General features: G+C 39.7%; 1 long non-coding RNA gene and 1 pseudogene across 2 annotated transcripts in view; one reads left to right on the forward strand and one right to left on the reverse strand.

Moving 5' to 3' along the window:
- The window catches only part of LOC308411273, a 41,833-nt gene extending 23,186 nt beyond the window's left edge, over positions 1 to 18,647 (reverse strand). The window contains exon 1 of the long non-coding RNA XR_013974357.1: positions 18,370 to 18,647. This is a non-coding gene — a long non-coding RNA (uncharacterized lncRNA). The remainder of the gene's footprint in view (positions 1 to 18,369) is intronic.
- Positions 3,006 to 7,634, forward strand: LOC308400230 (ladderlectin-like; annotated as a pseudogene). The gene is made up of 5 exons: positions 3,006 to 3,212; positions 6,588 to 6,722; positions 6,995 to 7,106; positions 7,253 to 7,342; positions 7,623 to 7,634. The product of its transcript is annotated as a ladderlectin-like (transcript).

Below are 18,647 nucleotides of genomic sequence, written 5' to 3' on the forward strand. Positions count from 1 at the left end.
TAAATTGCGCTGACCTCAACAGCTAACGTATCTAGCTAATCGCTACTGTTAGCACATTAACAGCAAGCTACAATGACGAGTAACAAAATCAAAACAGTAATAAGGTTTTAATGAAAATGTTTTACCTTTTCTAACAGTCCCAGAATCCACAGCTTCAAAGTCCAGCAGGTACTGAAGACTGTTATCCGCCTCGCTGTCACCGTCCGTGAGTTTTTTTCCCGAAAGGTCAAGGCCCGCCGCTCGCACACTCTGTCTGCGCAACGACTGACCCCCTCTGTCCGCTCCCGGGAGGTTATAGTATGACGTGTTCTGACGTCACTCTCTCTCTCCCTGTATTTATTTGGCTCGAAACACATATTAACAAATTGCTCAGTGATGAACAACTACTCAGATCATTTACCTAAGCAGTGCGCTTTGTCAAAACGAAGTGTGTGTTCATTACACTGACATTCTGTTCTGCAATTGTTATTTACTTGTATTTTATAATTTGACTTTACAATAATATTGTAACGTTTACAATAACTAGTATTATCATTATGCTATATTTTCAAAATTGTCGCACGCCGGTTTTCCCTGGGCTGGGGTGTAACAATATAATAATCTCAAAACGTAATGCCTTGGAGTAGAAAGTACAGTATTTGAATGTGTGTATTGTGTCTACTGTTTGCAAATATTTCTTTTATTTCTTTCAAACTTTTATTTGAATATTCAGTTTCCTACCATCTTCTCTTAAAGGGTAATTGCCAGGTAACCCCCCCCCCCCTTCGCACACACATGCACACAAAGAAAACACACAGTATAATTCACAGCCTCGTTATAGTGAATAAATATTTATGCCACTTACACCATCAAACTTAGATTGCTAAGGATGAAGAACCTTTTGTTCTTTAAAGAACCATTTGTAATAGCTGAAGAACCATCCACAAAATAAAAAGGTTCTTTGACGTATGATGGTTCTTTAACCCTTTACAGCCGATCGGAGCGGGCACGCTCTGTTTTGCGTAACTATTTTTAAATCCCGGTAGCTCTGCAACCACGTAAGCTAGCGCAATAATTTTTTTTGCATATGAAACTGGAGGAGTTGTACTTACATCTTATGCCATCAGCTTGTCCTAGGTCACAGTTTCCTTCCACATATAGCTTTGCAAAAACTGCATAAAAATCACTTGCAGCAACAAAAACATGATATTCCAGAAACACGCTTCGCCGATCCATCAGCTGTTTGTAACACTTCCTACATCCATCAGCGCGAACTATCACATGACCGCATGACCTGCCCGAAACCGGAAGTGACGTCATTTTGCGGAAATGTAGTTTTTTTACGATCGGGGCCTTATGAGCTTGTGTTTTACTTGTTATGTGTTTTAAAAAGTTATGTTTGAGTTTATGACTTTCTGTGTCGTTTCTGGGATGCTTAGGACTCATATTGCACTGCTGGAAATAGTTTATTTTGATGCATATGCTGTTATTTTGCAAATTTGCACTATAATATTTATTTTCGTTTTTCCTGCAGTATATAAAAATTGGTGTATTTCAAAAATAAAACCATGAAGACACTCAAAATAAATTTCCTGTGGTGGGAAACTAGTTTGTGTAACTTTTTTGTATTTACAGGTTTGAGGGATGAGCCTCTTAAATTTCTCTAATTAGAAATATATGTTAAAAAAACAAAAACGATTTTCAATTTTTTTGTAGTTTATTGCACTTTTTTGCAATTTATGTAATTACTATACACCTAATGCAGACATATTATTAAAGTTTGGGCTATAATGGTTGTATTGATGTATAGCAACTTGAAATGCTCCCAAAAATGGCTCCACAGCATGTAAAAATATAATATAAGCTCTGGCGAACTTGGTTCTATGGTAGGTCTTAAAGGGTTAAAGAACCATGAAGACATCTGAAGAACCATTTAAGAACCATAATTTTTCTGAGTGTACAGCAAATATTATAATGATACTTCTCTCATGACAACTTGCCATCTACAACTAACTATTTTCCCATAAGGGGGAAGATGGTCTCCAGAGCTGGCACATTCATGAGCTTTCTCTTTAAGGTGTAAACTGTAGTAGGATAAATGATACATTTTCTCACGATCAGCTTCTTGTATGGACTTACAAATATTTACAAATACAAACACGTTTTCAGTTTTTGCAGTTGACGTTAAAATCATTCAATCCAAACTTGCTTGGTGCATCACAATGACCAAGCCATGTTATGCTATGTGTAAATGATGCTTTTCTTTGAGTTGAGTTGAATGAAACTTTGTCAAATCAAATCGTATCAAATCTGATTTGCTTTCAAAGTGTTTGTTTCCTTTTTTTTAAACTGTCTATTTTATGGCTATTCTTTATTGATCTGTTACCCATTTTAGGTATTTTGTTTTTTATAGAAATACTCCGAAATCACCATGAAGCACTTGGGTGTGACACTGAGACCAGTGGGGAAACATACATGGGAACAAGACTGACGGGGAGAAAGAGAACACCGAATGCAGAGACAAGACTAAATGGAAAGGATAAGGCTGACTAAACATGGGGCATGGAAACTCCCCTGTTCCGTGCTCCATGATAACAGAAACCTACAGACTAGAAAACAAAACTAAGAAGACCTAAGAAAACAAATATAAACAGAGGGATCACAACTGTAAACCAAAACGAGGAACAGAACCTTAACCATAGAACATTAAACAACCCAGAATCAAAAGTCCAGACACATTTACACTGGGCCAAAGACCCAGGAGCGTGACATCCTTGTTGACCAGCAGTCAATAAATGAAATTAAACATTCAAGCTGGGTGGAGAGAATTGCGTGAGGTTGGTAAAGACAGGGGTAGTGAAGCATGGAGTCAAAACACACTTAAGTATTTTTAGTGCATCTCTTCCTGGTATTGAAATGTAAATATAAGAAAGTGTATATAAGTGCTCATCTCTACATGAGGGGTGAAGCTACAGGCTGACACTTGAAAGAGGAGAAGACATTCTACAGACAGGTATATTACAAATATGCTGAGGATCTTCTATCCTTTCTTTATCAAACTGCTAATCACTTTTGTTAATGTGTTTCTTACAGAGACACTAAATATCATCATGAAGCTGCTGACTGCATCTGCACTTCTCTGTGCAATGATGGCTCTGACCGCTGCTCAGGGTAAGTATAAAAGTATGTTAGGGGAGACCGGGGATAGTTGTAACATTTTTGACATTTCTGTCTGTAAATTGGAGCTCTTTTAAGGTAGTGGATTCAAAATGTAATGCAAAGTATTTACATGTCTCTGCTATTAAATAGTGCAGCTATTTTCTCTGCAGCACAATTACCCATTGCATGGTATGGTCTCAAACACAAAGAGTGAAATGTTACAATTAACCCCATAGTCTTGGTTAGTTGTAACATATCCTGGGGTAAAATGTAACACAATGAAATAAGGGTACTAACAAAACATTAACATGTAATCTTTGTTTATTCAACACATGAATGCACTTAGAGCCATTTATGTAGCAGTGTGTGTGTGTGACAGAATGCAGAAATCTAGCTTTTGAACATATACCTACCCCCCAAAAAAGACAAATTATGGAATTTTTGCAACTGAATATTTCATTAATTTTGGTTGGTCTTCCTTGAGTTTGGCCTCATTGGCTCAGTGGGCATTATAACCTACAACTATTGCACCAATTTTGAACATAACAATGAAGCTGAAAAAATGTAGTTGTTCACCATTACTTTTTATCATGGCTTACCTTTGTGTGGTTTGCAAAGTGCTTCAGAAAGATGAGGAAATCTGTTTCTTGCACCCATCCTGATTTATTTCCACTACCAGTACTTCCTACTGGTATTTCTGTGAAGGTTCTCAGTCATCCAGGTCATCGTAGTCAAAGGAGCTTGCAAAGAAAAGCGTCTGGACTTCTTTAAGTTGCTTGAAGACGTTTCACCTCTCATCCGAGAAGCTTCTTCAGTTCTAAGGTCAAATGGTGGAGAGTCCCAGATATAAACCTAGTGGGAGTGACCCCCCACAGAGGGACAAAAGGACACCCTGATGATCCTCTAATCGCCTGAGCAAAGGTGTGAAATTGGGTGTGGGACCCAATCAGCCAGAGTTTCGAGTGTGTTCATTGTGAAACCTGGCCCCACCTTATCATGCGAATTCCTGAGGTCAGATGGCCCAGGATGTGAGTGGGCGTTAAGGCGTCTGGGAAGGGATCTCAAAACTGGATTATAGATGGCAGAGAGTTGGTGTCGTAAACCCCCGCCTCTGTTCAAAGATGGTCGCTCACAGTGGACATAGATGGCTTCTTTCACTCCTCTTTCAAACCATCTGTCCTCTCTGTCCAAAATGTGAACATTGGCATCCTCGAAAGAGTGTCCTTTATCCTTAAGATGCAGATGGACTGCTGAGTCTTGTCCTGTGGAGGTGGCTCTTCTGTGTTGTGCCATGCGCTTGTGAAGTGGCTGTTTGGTCTCTCCAATGTAGAGGTCTAAGCATTCCTCGCTGCACTGTACAGCATACACCACATTGTTAAGTTTGTGTTTTGGCGTTTTGTCTTTCGGGTGAACCAGTTTCTTTCTGAGCGTGTTGCTGGGTCTGAAATACACTGGGATGTCATGCTTGGAGAAAACTCTCCTGAGTTTTTCTGATACACCGGCTACATAGGGGATGACAATGTTGTTGCGTCTGTCCTTCTTATCCTCCTTCGCTGGTGTCTGGTCTTCTTTTCTGTGCCTCTTTGCTGACTTTAAGAACGCCCATTTAGGATAGCCGCACGTTTTGAGTGCTTCCTTTACATGTGTGTGTTCCTTCTTTTTTCCTTCAGGCTTAGAGGGAACATGTTCTGCCCGGTGGTGTAGGGTCCTAATTACTCCAAGTTTGTGTTCCAGAGGGTGATGGGAGTCAAAAAGGAGGTACTGGTCCGTGTGTGTGGGCTTCCGGTAAACTTCGATGTTGAGTTTGCCGTTCTCTTCAATGTGCACAGCGCAGTCCAGGCATTAACCGCATATACAAAAGCGACCAGTGAACCTCTCTCTGCTGATGTCGTTGCCCCAACTTGTTTAATATAAGTTAAAGTAATAGTGTGGTAAGTCGTAACATCTGCATTATTGTTACAACTAACCCAGACTGTTGCTGTTACAACTGACCCAGACTCCTATAGCCATGAACTAGCTAACATTACAGCCAACGGCTAAAACATTAGCACTAAAGACCTACACAGAGTATATCCCCATAGACGTACAAATAACATAATTTAAGTTTGATGAGTTTAACTGAAAAGCAGATAATGCTATTAGAAATTGAAATAAAGTAGAAAAACTTAAACTGAATTGGGCATGCACAGGATGAGTTACATCATTTGAAACTTAGCCCTGATTGGAGAAATTGGAAGTGTTAAAACTGACCCACGTTACAACTATCCCCGGACTCCCCTACTAGTATCATACTGAATGTTGTGCATGTCAATGGGCTATATATAGCTGTCCAAATAATAAGATCTATTTTTAAATACATGTTTTTAAAAATAGAAATCTAAAGGAAGAAAATGACACATTTTCCAGTTGAAATTTGTTGAAAAGTAAAACTATTGCCAATGAAACACAAGTTAATGATCATAATTATAATTATTCCAGTAAAGGGGGAATTGGGTCAGCATTTTGTCACACAATATTGTGTGTCACACAATATGTATGCTTTGTCTTCAGATGAGTGCTATGTTCTCAAGAAGTCCTCATCATGTCCCTGTGATTGGACTGAGTACAACAACAAATGTTACTTCTATGTTTCTACACCCTTACCCTGGGGTGATGCTCAGGTAATAACATCAGGACTCACCGGTTACTGTGACTGTGTTTCTTTAATATTTGGATAAGACCTTATAATAATATTTTTTAATATTATATTAAAGAAATTTATATTGACAATTAGTAAAATGTTATCAAAGCCAATGTACTGTTAAAATTTGTCTAAAATGATAATAGTATGTATTGATCATTATTAATGTTATCATTTATTGAATATTAATAATGCTATCATTTGTTCTAATATGTATATATGTCATATATGGCTTTACTTTTTAACAAGTAAACAGTAACAATATATTAGTAAACAAGAAATACAAACAAAGAAGAAGCAAACAAACTAAAGTCTCCAGTTTCACGTTCCTACAATTTATGCCATGGATAAATCACCTGTCAATTTTTGCTTCAATTAAAACCAGTTCTTATATGTATTGTGAAATATGCATCCAAGCTTATAATAGCAAATATTATTTTTTTAATTTATAAAAATAATGCAAATTATTGCAGTAAATGGTTTAAGCCACCAACATTAACTGCATGAAATAATTCTGAATGATAAATGATTGTAAATGTATTAATCATTAGTCCTTTCAATATAATAATTTTTAAAAAACTTTACTTTTTATTACTTGTTGAATGGTAAGCTATTAATACAAGGTCAGATAATTAAAATCAATAATTTTGTCAGTCAATGTAAATATTTCTTAGTATGTTTTATTATTATTTGTATGTTTGTGGTGGTGTAATCATGAAGGTTGTTTTATAAATCTTCTGTAACTCTTCTGTCTTTTTGTTTACTGTAGAGAAACTGTCAGACCATGAGTGCAAACCTTGCATCTGTACAGAGCCTTGGGGAATACCAGCTGATTCAGAGGGTGATATCTGATGGGAGTAGAGCTAATGGACGAACATGGATTGGTGGTTCTGATGGTCAACAGGTATGCCAGTCTGCCAGTTAAAACATAAATCTATCCATTGGATATTTTACTTATTTTTCACTGTTATCTTTTTTTCATTGCCATATAATTCCATATATCTTGTTTCATATATTTGATATCTTCAGTTTCCATCTACAATGTCGGTAGTAGTGAAAGTAAAGACAAACCAATAAATGAGAAGGTGTGTCCAAACTTGGTAGTCGATGTATAATGTTAAAATGTAGTTTAGTTAAAAAACGATTTCTTATTTTTAACTTTTTTCTGTTCTGTAGGAGGGTTATTGGTTTTGGATCGATGGAACACGTTTCCAATACACAAACTGGTGTCGGGGGGAGCCTAACAACATGGGGGGCAATGAGCAATGCATGGAAATGAATTTTCCAGGTATAAAATTGTAAATAATATATACAAGTGCTATTGTCATTATACATAAAACCAAAAAAAAAACCAAAACATTTTTCTCATATATTCTATATTTTTGTGTCCATGCAACAAAAATTTCGGTTAAAGTTGATTTTTGGTGCTTACAGGAGATCTGTGTATGAATGATCAGTCTTGCCAGGACCGATTCCCTTCTGTCTGCATTAAGAGTAAGTGATGATTCCTGCGCTGAGATGAAGGCACGTCATCTGAAAAAGAAAGAAATCTTCTCATATATATCACTCAAAATATCTGTTTTCACATCTTTACCTTTTTCTTTTGCTGTAACGATGCATAAGGAATGAAGTGACAAGTGACACAAAATAGTGTGATTGTGTCTTTTAAAAGGAGCAATTGAAATGTGTAATGGAAAGAATGCTTTTAGCAAAAACTTAAAAACAAAGCTTTTTTTCTCTTCTGCATCATTAAACTATTAAGCATTGAATCAAACTGGTCTGTGAGTATCTGTGTTGCTTTCAGTTCAGTTTTTAAACACTCACTGATTAGATTAATTGACTGACAGATTAACCCACGTATAAATCTGCTTGAAACTACACCAATTTCTCTTGAAATTACTTTAATCTTTTTAATCTGTTTGCTTCTGTGTCCTCCATCTAATTCTTGCTTTTGATGGTATGAGCACGCAATTAGACACACACACACACACACACACACACACACACACACACGATGAGGTCTCTCTTTAAATAAGTCTCCCCTCCTTTGCTTCCCTCGTCCCAAAATTTTAATTTCACCTAATAGTGCTAAATTTCAGAAATAACCAAATATTTTGCTAAAGCTTTTGTACATTGTCATAATAAGATAAGATAAGATAAGATAAGATAAGATAACCTTTATTAGTCCCACACGTGGGAAATTTGTTTTGTCACAGCAGGAAGTGGACAGTGCAAAAGTTATGACGCAAAAATTAGAATACAATAAGAATAAATACAGTACACAGCTGTACAGAATAGAATAAAACAATATACTATATACAGTAGAATAAAATAGAATAAAAATATACAATAAGATAAAAATAGAATACGAATGCTATATACAACTGAGTAAAAATACAACGATGCCAGAAAGGATTATTGCACTTAGTGTTATTGCACATGTGTGGATGTGTGTGTTTGTTCAGTTAAAGTCTTTGTTGTGGAGTCTGACAGCAGTGGGGAGGAAAGACCTGCGAAATCTCTCCGTCCCACACCGTGGGTGCCGCAGTCTCCCACTGAAGGAGCTGCTCAGTGCTGTCACAGTCTGCTGCATGGGGTGGGAGACGTTGTCCAACAGGGATGACAGCTTAGCCGCCATTCTCCTGTCACTCACCACCTCCACTGGGTCCAGAGGGCATCCTAGAACAGAGCTGGCCCTTCGGATCAGCTTGTTCAGTCTCTTCCTGTCCCCAGCAGAGATGCTGCCGCCCCAGCAGACCACACCATAAAAGATAGCAGAAGCCACCACAGAGTCATAGAAGGTCTTCAGGAGTGGGCCCTCCACCCCAAACGACCTGAGTCTCCGCAGCAGGTACAGCCTGCTCTGCCCTTTCCTGTAGAGGGCGTCTGAGTTATGAGTCCAGTCCAGTCTGTTGTTCAGATGAACACCAAGGTACCTGTAGCTGTCCACAGCCTCAATGTCCATACCCTGGATGTTCAGTGGTTGCAGTGGAGAATGCTTGTGCCTGCGGAAGTCTACCACCAGCTCCTTGGTTTTACTGGCATTGATCTGGAGGTAGTTCAGCTGGCACCAGTCCACAAAGTCTTGAGTCAGTCCTCTGTACTCCTTGTCGTCCCCATCAGTGATGAGGCCGACTATTGCAGAGTCATCAGAGAAGCACTGGGTGGAATTGTGGGAGAAGTCTGCAGTGTAATTGTTAAGATACAACCTTGCACCCTTTTCACAAACCTCTAAACACAAACTGAACTTTTTTTCACAAAACCTCTGCAAATACATAATAAAACCATGCTAGGTTACTTTTATAACAACTTCTGGGTAAAAGTCGTAGGTTATTAGTTTAAATGTTGGTTTAAAAGTCGTGACTCAAGAGTTGGGTTGGCGATGTGCTGGGTTCTTTAATTAACTCCCTAGCTTGAATAATTCTATTGGGTCATAGGTTCGCTAGCTTTGATCAAATATTGGGCCAAGATTTTACCCAATTGTTTGTGTAGAAGATACGCTTCAGAAGAAGCCACATTATTCTTCTGAAACTGCCATTTTCAACTAGACTGTGACCTGATCAGATATCACTGATTTCACCTCTACTATGAAATAAAACATGGTAAGCAAAAAGTGAATTCCAACACTCTAAAAATCACTGGGTTATTTTTGATAATTACACTTTACTGGCTTATTCTAGAACTTTACCTACTGATTAAAGGCCTTTTTACAGTCAACAACAGCTAGCTTGTGATGAAGAAAGATAAAGTTATTTCCAGTGTTGGGTAAGTTACTTTAAATTAGTAACTTAATTACATTACTAGTTACTTCTATCAAAAAATAACTCAGTTACTTTAAGTTACTCGTTACTTTCCAAGTAACTAGTTACTAGGGAAAGTAACTTTGGTTTTACTCGGAATTCTCTTGTTAATGTGTTGCTTCCGTAACTGGATACCCAGCAAGATTGCCAGTCTCCTAGCTTGCTTACTTGCCACAAGTGCACTGTGTCACCTACCAATAGAAAGGAAAAAATAATGTGCAGATTTCCACGAGAGAAATCCCACGAATGACCAAAGCCCAATGATCAATGGGTGTATCAGTGGATTTTGGTCAGTGGTTGTTGATCAATGGTCATGAGAATTTGCATAACTAAGATTAAGGAACTGACCTCCCAGCCCATTGTTCCTTCAGTCAGCTGAGACTGAAGAAATCACTTGGATAAGTGACAAAACGTTTCTCCCACAAAACGCTACGTCCAGATGAACAGAATCAACTTTTGCAGAAAGAAAGAAAATTATTTCTTTGTGCCCACCTCTCCCTGTTAATGCCCTACCTGGCCCACTGGCAAAACTTTGCTAGACCTGCCCCTGCACAGTTACCAGCTGTGAGCTACATAATAAAAATGATCCTGGTGTCATTTGTTTCTCAGAAACAGTTCATAACTTCCCTTCAACTCATTCATGTCACCTAAAAGGTAAACCTGTTTCTCCATCACCTGTTCAGCTCTGATGATTCAGTAAGGACATCTCCTGGTTTCATCTACATGTTTCCCTCTCACCACATATCCAAACCGACATCATGACCAGCAGCTTTTACAGCTGCGGCTCCAGCAAACATCAGCTGACACTAGAAATAATATCAACAACAGCTGATCAAGCTTAAACATGCTGCTGTATTTTAGCGCGACCTCCGCTGGTTTCTTCTTTCTGGCGCAAAGTGGGCAATAAACAAACAAGTGAAAAGCCGATCAGCTGATCATTGATAAGTTTCATGATTGAAGTAGCAACAGGAGAGAGAGGCAGAGGCATTTTTTGGTTTTGCATCTTTTGTTGAATAGATGAATCTCAGGACATGAATCAAATATGACCAAATTAACGAGGGCTCATTTAGCTATGATGGAAGCATAAAATGTTGCTCATTAAGGTGTATGAAATTATCTGTGGGAGAGTCCCTCTTGCCACTTGTAATGTTGGGTTGTGTTCAATGGTTGAGAAGAGGCGGTAGAAACCTTAGCAGGATAGTAGGAAGGACACACGATCACACTAGTACTGGGAATTCCACAGCGTATCCTTTAATGCGTATTCTCTTCATCAACCATACAAGGCCCGGTTGAACAGCTGCTGCTTATCAAACATGACAGACAGTGTTCATACAACCCGTAACATTGCAAAGGGTTTCTGGAGGAGTCCGTCTCTCTCCATGTATTTGCATGCAAGCATGTTGCTCCCATAAGTCACAGGCTGTGTCCCAATTAAGAGACCGCATGTGTGACAAGTGCAAGGGTCCAGAGTGAGGACAGACTGAGGGACCCACTGCTGCACATCATCTGTGAGGCTTTGCACCCCTGATGATCCACCAGGACAAACTCAGCAGTGTGTGAGGAAGAGGAGGAGGAAGAGCCAGCAGCAGCTGACAGATGGAGAGAATAGACAGACTGTTCCCTGTTCGTGAAGGACTGCTAGAAAAGTTTAACATATTTTTTTTTTTAAGTTTAACATAACTAATTGTCTGTCCTGAATCAGTCTTATTAGGTAATGTTCAAATAATTTTATCATCCCAGTGTTTTCAGTGTGGGAGAAAGTACTCAGGGCCTTCAAGTTACACACTATGAAAGGCAGCAACAAGTTTAATATTCAGAAACCTAAAGTATGTATCAGCAGCAGAATGGAGCTAAAAATAAATGTTTGTTTCAGTTCTATGAAGCTTTGAGTATTTTGGATTAGTAGCACTGCTGTGTTTGTTGTGTCATATTGCTGTAATTGTTTATATGCTTTATATATTCTGAGGTAAGTTGATCTATAGTGTTACATCATATTCTATAAGGATGTTATGTGTTTGTATACTTTCTGCCCAGTTTGACCCATTTAGCAGCTAATATATCAGTCTACTCTTCATTCTATCAGAAACAGTTTTCACAGCTCGTACATTTTCTTTTTACACATATATGTAAGCATTGAGGCAAATGTAATCCCAACATATTAAACGAACAATATTTGTCTCTTATATATAATACATCTGTATATACACTGTCAAAGATACCTGTCTTTGAGTGAAGATTTAAGGTGATAGGAAATATAAACAAGTGCAACTTGAATCTTTGAACCAGAGTTCAAGCTCACTGCTGTAATATATCCTGTAATATACCACAGTGAGATGAAATGAATGAAATGACTGTTCAGCACAGAAATGAAGCCCAACAATCATGTATTACAGTCCTGTGGTCTCAGCCTCAGATACTGAACTAATCAAAGTGATGTCATGACAAAAATGAACAACCAACAAAACATTTTTTCTCCTTCATTTCTGTCACACAAAGCTGTATGAAACGTTTCTCGCGGTTAGTATCATGGTTGCTAGGCAACCTGAACAGCACGACGAAGGCTAGACTGTCCCATTTCACAAGCCTCTCACTTCTGCACTTCTCGTACTTATAGTATGCACCGTACATAGTACGCGTACTTCAAGCGTGCGGTCTCTTAATTGGGACACAGCCACAGAGAGGGCAGTGGCGCACACTAATGACATCATAAACCCTTGACTTATGTTACATTAACCCTTTAAGACCTACCATAGAACCAAGTCCGCCAGAGCTTATATTATATTTTTACATGCTGCAGTGCTATTTCTGGGAGCATTTCAAGTTGATATACATCAATACAACCATTATAGCCCAAATTTCAATAATATGTATGCATTACGTGTATAGTAATTACATACATTGCAAAAAAGTGCAATAAACTACCAAAAAAATTGAAAATCCTTTTTATTTTTTTAACATATATTTGTAGTTAGAGAACTTTAAGAGGCTTATCCCTCAAAACTGTAAATACAAAAAAGTTGCACAAAATAGTTTCCCACCACAGGAAATTTATTTTGAGTGTCTTCATATTTTTTTTATTTTTGAAATACACCAATTTTTATATTCTATAGGAAAAACGACAATAAATATTATAATGCAAATTTGCAAAAAAGCAGCATATGCATCAAAATAAACTATTTCCAGCAGTGCAATTTGAGTCCTAAGTAAAAGCTCTTAATCACTCTCTTAGAGAAAATGGAAATGAAGGCTCACAATATCTCTTTGTATTGTATTATATGTAGTATTACAGGAAAAATACTAAATGATTAAAGCAGACAAATCAATTTGAACACTCATAATGCTTAGTTTAAGTTAAAAAGGAAACACAGATATTAAACTTGCACAGACACAGACTTCAGGCAGAGACATGCCTGATTTGGAAACAGAGGAAACAGAGACAGGGTTGACTAGACCAACACTAGACAGGGACCAGGGCCCTATTTCAGGAAGCCGGTTTAGTGCAAACTCTGAGTAAGTATACCCTGAGTTAACGAAAACTCTGGGTTTTCGGTTTCACAAAGCGAGTTTAGATTAATTCTGAGTGAGTTACTATGACGACACACTCCGTGAAGCTAACCTGCCCCCTAGCAGGGTTACTTCAACTATCCCTGACTTTCTCCGCCTCTTTGTCGGAAACCTGACTGTAGGAAGTGTCAGACATGGCGTGTCCCTTCCTTGAAGAGCCAGTAGATGTTGAAGCCCAAATTCTCCGCAGAGCTCTCCGCCGGGAGAGAGTGATTAGAGCGCGTTCGGACATTTTATCATTTCCTGATGATTTTCTGTGTGAACGTTACCGTTTTTCAGCACAATCTATAATTTATTTGAATAACATCCTCAGGCCTAATATTGCTCATGTGACACATCGCGGACATTCTCTCAGTTCTGTACATATTATTTGTATTGCACTTCGGTTTTTTGCAAACAGGAGCTTTCTGTATAATATTGGTGACGCTGAGCTCGTTTCCAAGGCTACCGTCTGTCGGGCAGTCAGGAATGTTACAGTTGCACTGAAACGTCTCCTGTACGCGTTTGTGGTGTTCCCCGGTCATAGACCCACAAGATTTATCAAAGAGGGATGCCACAAAATTGCAGGTATCAGGATGAACAAAACTTAATTCATGATGTGGTGATACTTGAACTACTACTTAAATTTTACATTTATTCTCACGGTTCCCAGGCGTGATTGGCTGTATAGATGGCACTCACATTCCAATCATTGCTCCTTCAGTAAATGAAGGAGACTATGTGAACAGGAAGTCTTTCCACAGCATTAATGTACAGGTACATAGCTCCCTGTAGCATTTCAAACTAACAAATTATTTCATTATAGTAATGGCTGCTAATTTGTGTTCTCTGCACTGTGAAGATCATATGTGATGCTGCCAACATTATCACAAATGTGGAAGCCAACTGCTCAGCCTCTGTGAGTGGTGGTGGTGGAGGACCCCCACCTGTTTTTCAGGCCTCCGCTTTTTTTCTAGTGGCCATAACGGGTCACATTTGAGCATACAGAGTAAGCAAATATGTACTTGTAATGTGCTCAGATAATTTCAATACAGAGGGGAAATTAATGTAGCCTCTAACTGCAATTGATTTACATCGGACAAACAGACCAAGCACTATGGCTCATAATACAATTACACCTTACCTGTTTGGACTATATTTTTATATTTCATTTTTACTTGCTGCCAGGAACGTTTGGGGCCTGTTGAGTTGCACCTGCGCTCACATCACAAAATAAAATGTATGAAATAGAAAATAAAATGAAATATAATAAAATAACGTGTTAAATGGGTGGAAATCCCTAGATCAATGTTTAAATTAACACTCACGCATTGACTCTGTCGGCTATGTTTTGCCATGCATGCTCTCTTTCTTTTGCAGCTGAGGCTGTGTTACTTTTTTCCGCGGAATTTGCATGTTATCAGCATATGCTGCCATCAGAATTTCGGCCTCAAGCGCTGTAAAATACATTGACCGCGCCTTCTTTCCCTCCGTCTCCATGGTGACTCGCTTAATCTGTGCTCCACTAATCAGGGCTTTATGTATCCTCGTGCGCGCGTTTAACTTGGGGTTAAAGCAACTCCGCGTTGACTGAACTAATTGTTATCAGCCTTTCTGAAACCGAATATTCCGAGTTGGACAGTTCGGGGTTACTCAACCCTGAGTATCGTTTTTCACTCTGAGTTTTCTAAACCGGCTTCCTGAAATAGGGGCCTGGTCTCCTTGTCTGTGATTTGGAGAGCCCAGGTCTCCCCTGCACCAATTCTGCAGGCCTACCTTGGCACTTGTGCAGGTGAACCCAAAGGGAAGATATGCTTCACCATATTTTCTTTGGCTTAGAATGAAGTTGGTTTGGAAACATATTCAGCGATGCTTCATCTCTTGCTTTGCGTTTCTGTGGGCGCCCCGTGCTAGCAGTGTCCAAGCGTTTTGTCCCCCCCCCCCCTTTACATACCGCGCCCCCCCTGCAATGGCTCTGCGCCCCCCACCCCCCCCAGGGGGCGGGCCCCACACTTTGGGAAGGTCTGGTTTAAGCAATGTTTCCAGAAAAGAGTGATACCATATATGCCCTATAGCTGCAGAAAAGGTTAACATTGTTATCTTTTTACAAAAAAACAACTAAACATGAGAGGTTTTTGGACAAAGTTTGTGTTCTTCATTCTTTAAGCACCGGTTCGAGCACCGTTAAAGCACCGGCACCATTTCAAAAAAGTGCCGGTTTGGCACTGGTATTGGATAAAACTTAAACGATACCCATCCCTAGTGCTTGCCAATAGATCCTCCTTGCAATATTTGGCGGTTAGTCTAGGAAAAGACGAGAAAGACAGTGATAGAAGCCGTGACTGGAGCTGGGATGTAGCCTCTAATCTATCCATGGCTGTCCTGAGAAGGCAAACACCTCAGTCTGTGTGGCTGCAAAAAGATGAAACACACCCCTTCCAACCACAGGGCAGGGAGTTAGATGAAGCTAGCCTCCAAACGCTGGGCATACACTGTGCAATTTTTGGCCCATTTTGAGCCGATTTTCGGTCGCGCAACCGTTTTGGGGATTGTTTCTTAATTGTGTGTCGATCCTCGTGTTGTATACATGGAGTAACAAAAAGTGATTAACACCTCATGACCAGGGGCCCTGTGCTTCGTACGTCACTTACTACATCCAAGATCAAATGAAACATCCAAGACCAAACCATCGCGCTAACCGTGAGCGCGCTAATCCAGTTCCCCGAACACACCTGCTGTTGACGATTAGTACAGCTGGACGCAGTAATGTGACATCACTGGGTGTCGTAAAAGGGGCTACGCATTGATAGTGGAAACATTGATCGGCAACCCTCTGATTGGTCGGCGAAAATGTCGACGGAGCGCGCTCGGCTCGGTATTTTTCGGCAGCAGAGCAAGAACTCTTGAGTGAGGGATTTCAGGAGTTTCAGAGTTTAATCAGAACGCAAGGGAACACTGCAAAGGCTGCAAAAGCAAGGAGCGAGGGCTGGCAGAAAGTTGCTGACAAATTAAACTCGTAAGTAATTTAATAATAACAATAATAATGGAGTGGGTTTATATAGCGCTTTTCAAGGCACCCAAAGCGCTTTACAATGCCACTATTCAGTCACTCTCACATTCACACACTGGTGGAGGCAGCTACAGTTGTAGCCACAGCTGCCCTGGGGCAGACTGACAGAAGCCAGGCTGCCATATCGCGCCATCGGCCCCTCTGGCCAACACCAGTAGGCGGTAGGGTAGATTTATTATATTACACTATATTATCCAATATTATATTACATTATATTATATTATAATATGTTATATTATATCCCCTTTCACATTAGAGCCACAACAGGACCCACTAGAACATGGGAACAGGTAAAAGTGAAATATAAGAATATTCTACAGAATGGTAATATTTATCACTTATATTGCTTTTCGTCTCTTGGAAAGAGACCCTGAAATAATCTGTTTGTTTATAACAGCAACCAAGAAAAGGGCAGAGCAAAAAAAAGACAGGTGGTGGTCCTGCACCCCCTCGTCAACAAGTTGGTTAAGTAAATAATATCCTCACGGGAAAATCGATATCTCTCTATGAGCACACTGTCGCGCTGAGCTAAAGGATCCTGTCTGTCCCGCAATATACGCTGAATTCTGAAAACTCTCCTTATCAATCTTGCACCTTCCGCAATGGGTGGCTCGCGTATACGGACAGGACATGGCTGCGACAGGCTTCCCAAATCCACCTTCGCTTTTATAGCCGTGGTCTCTCATCTTGATTACACAAAGTAATTTGCAATTACTACTCTGAAATATGAATTACATCTGTAATAATCACATACATGCAATAGAATGTTAATAGTACATTTCCCTTTTTAAGGAAATGACCTGTATCTATCTGTGTGAAATCAATAAATGGATCAAGTGCTGCATTGTCTTTAGTTACATTGATGTTATTTATTTATGGTGAAACAGTGGTGGAATATCGCTGTTGCTTTCGTATGAATGACGCGGGCATACCTGCGTGGCCGCGATCTAATCCTGTTTACATAAAGTAAACCTGCTCCCCAGCAGGTTTACGCTTACGGCTCTGTTGCTATGACAGCAAGTTCCGGATGGGCTTCGGGGAACCGAACGATCCAGGATCACGCGAAATCGTCAACAATCTCATCCAGCTAACTCACTTAGCGCGGTACGAAGAACAGGCCCCAGCTCCCAAACATCAATCGTATGGTTGCAAGAAAATCAAACCTGTTTGAAATCCTTTCGCCCCTGGAGGCACAACTGGCAAGCTCATCCGAGTACGGAAGCGTAGAGCTGCCACCCAGGCAAAAGAAAAATAGAGCTATGTCACGTAATAACGTGAAATATTTCAAATCAAATCAAATCACTTTTATTGTCACATCACATGTACAGGTACATTGGTACAGCACATGTGAGTGAAATTCTTGTGTGCGAGCTTCACAAGCAACAGAGTTGTGCAAAATACAATAATGTAAACTTTATTGTTCTATTAATATACTTTTCACATTTTAACGTGATATAGCTCTGTTTTTCTTTTGCCTGGGTGGCAGCTCTACGCTTCCATATCTGAGGCTTTTCAATGTGGCCTCACAAAATTATCACGACTTACAACAATCATGAAAAGAGTTGGATGGACATTGCTGCTCAATCACAGCTGCCTGCTCAATGTTTTTCATTAGTAATTTTGCAAAGTTGATGGTGGTGGTGTGTGTATGAAAGACAGAGGTGGAGGACGAGAGACAGATTTTGTATGATAAGCTTCATAGTATGGACGCACAGTTTGAGCACTCAAATCGCATCAGAGCATCAGGCCGTACAGTGTGAGACCCTGCATCGTGACCTATGAACTTCTAACCCCTGAGATTCAATTGTACAGTTTGAGCAGGAGCTGAATAACGCGACTGAAAAATATCGCAGTGTTTACCCAACTTAATGCAGACTGTTTACAAGCTGCTGTTTCACATAATAAACCCTGCCTTCTGTTTCTGTTAAAGCAGTAGAGACGAGCTGTTTATATGTGCGTGGAAGTCCAGCGTCATTACCAGGCTAGCTGTGAGCTTCTAGCTCACGCTAGCTAACCAGCGAGCAGTTAAAAAGACAGCCGAAGCTGCACAAAACACCCACAAACTTGTCTCACTATGCTGTAACATAAGACTGACATCCAGCTAACCACAGCTAAAAAGATATTTAGAGAAAACTTACCATTTTGTCAGGTTACACGAGTTGAGTCGTTTCATGCTGAAAAGTTTGTTTGTTTTGGCTCTCACTGAAGACACCGACACTGAAGACATAGCTGTTCTTTTGTACTGCTTTTAAGCGAAACATTCTTTGTATATGAGGACAGGGGTGCTCATCCTCTTCAGCTCTAGCGTAGACGACTGGCTCTGCCATGTCTTCATGTATTTCTTCTTTCCATGTGTCCGCTACTTTGAAACGCTTGGGCAGTGTTGCCAACTCCTCAGTAAGGAAAATGCTATTGG

This window comes from Rhamphochromis sp. 'chilingali', assembly GCF_963969265.1.
Source record: "Rhamphochromis sp. 'chilingali' genome assembly, chromosome: 1".
Classification (NCBI taxonomy): Eukaryota; Metazoa; Chordata; class Actinopteri; order Cichliformes; family Cichlidae; genus Rhamphochromis; species Rhamphochromis sp. 'chilingali'.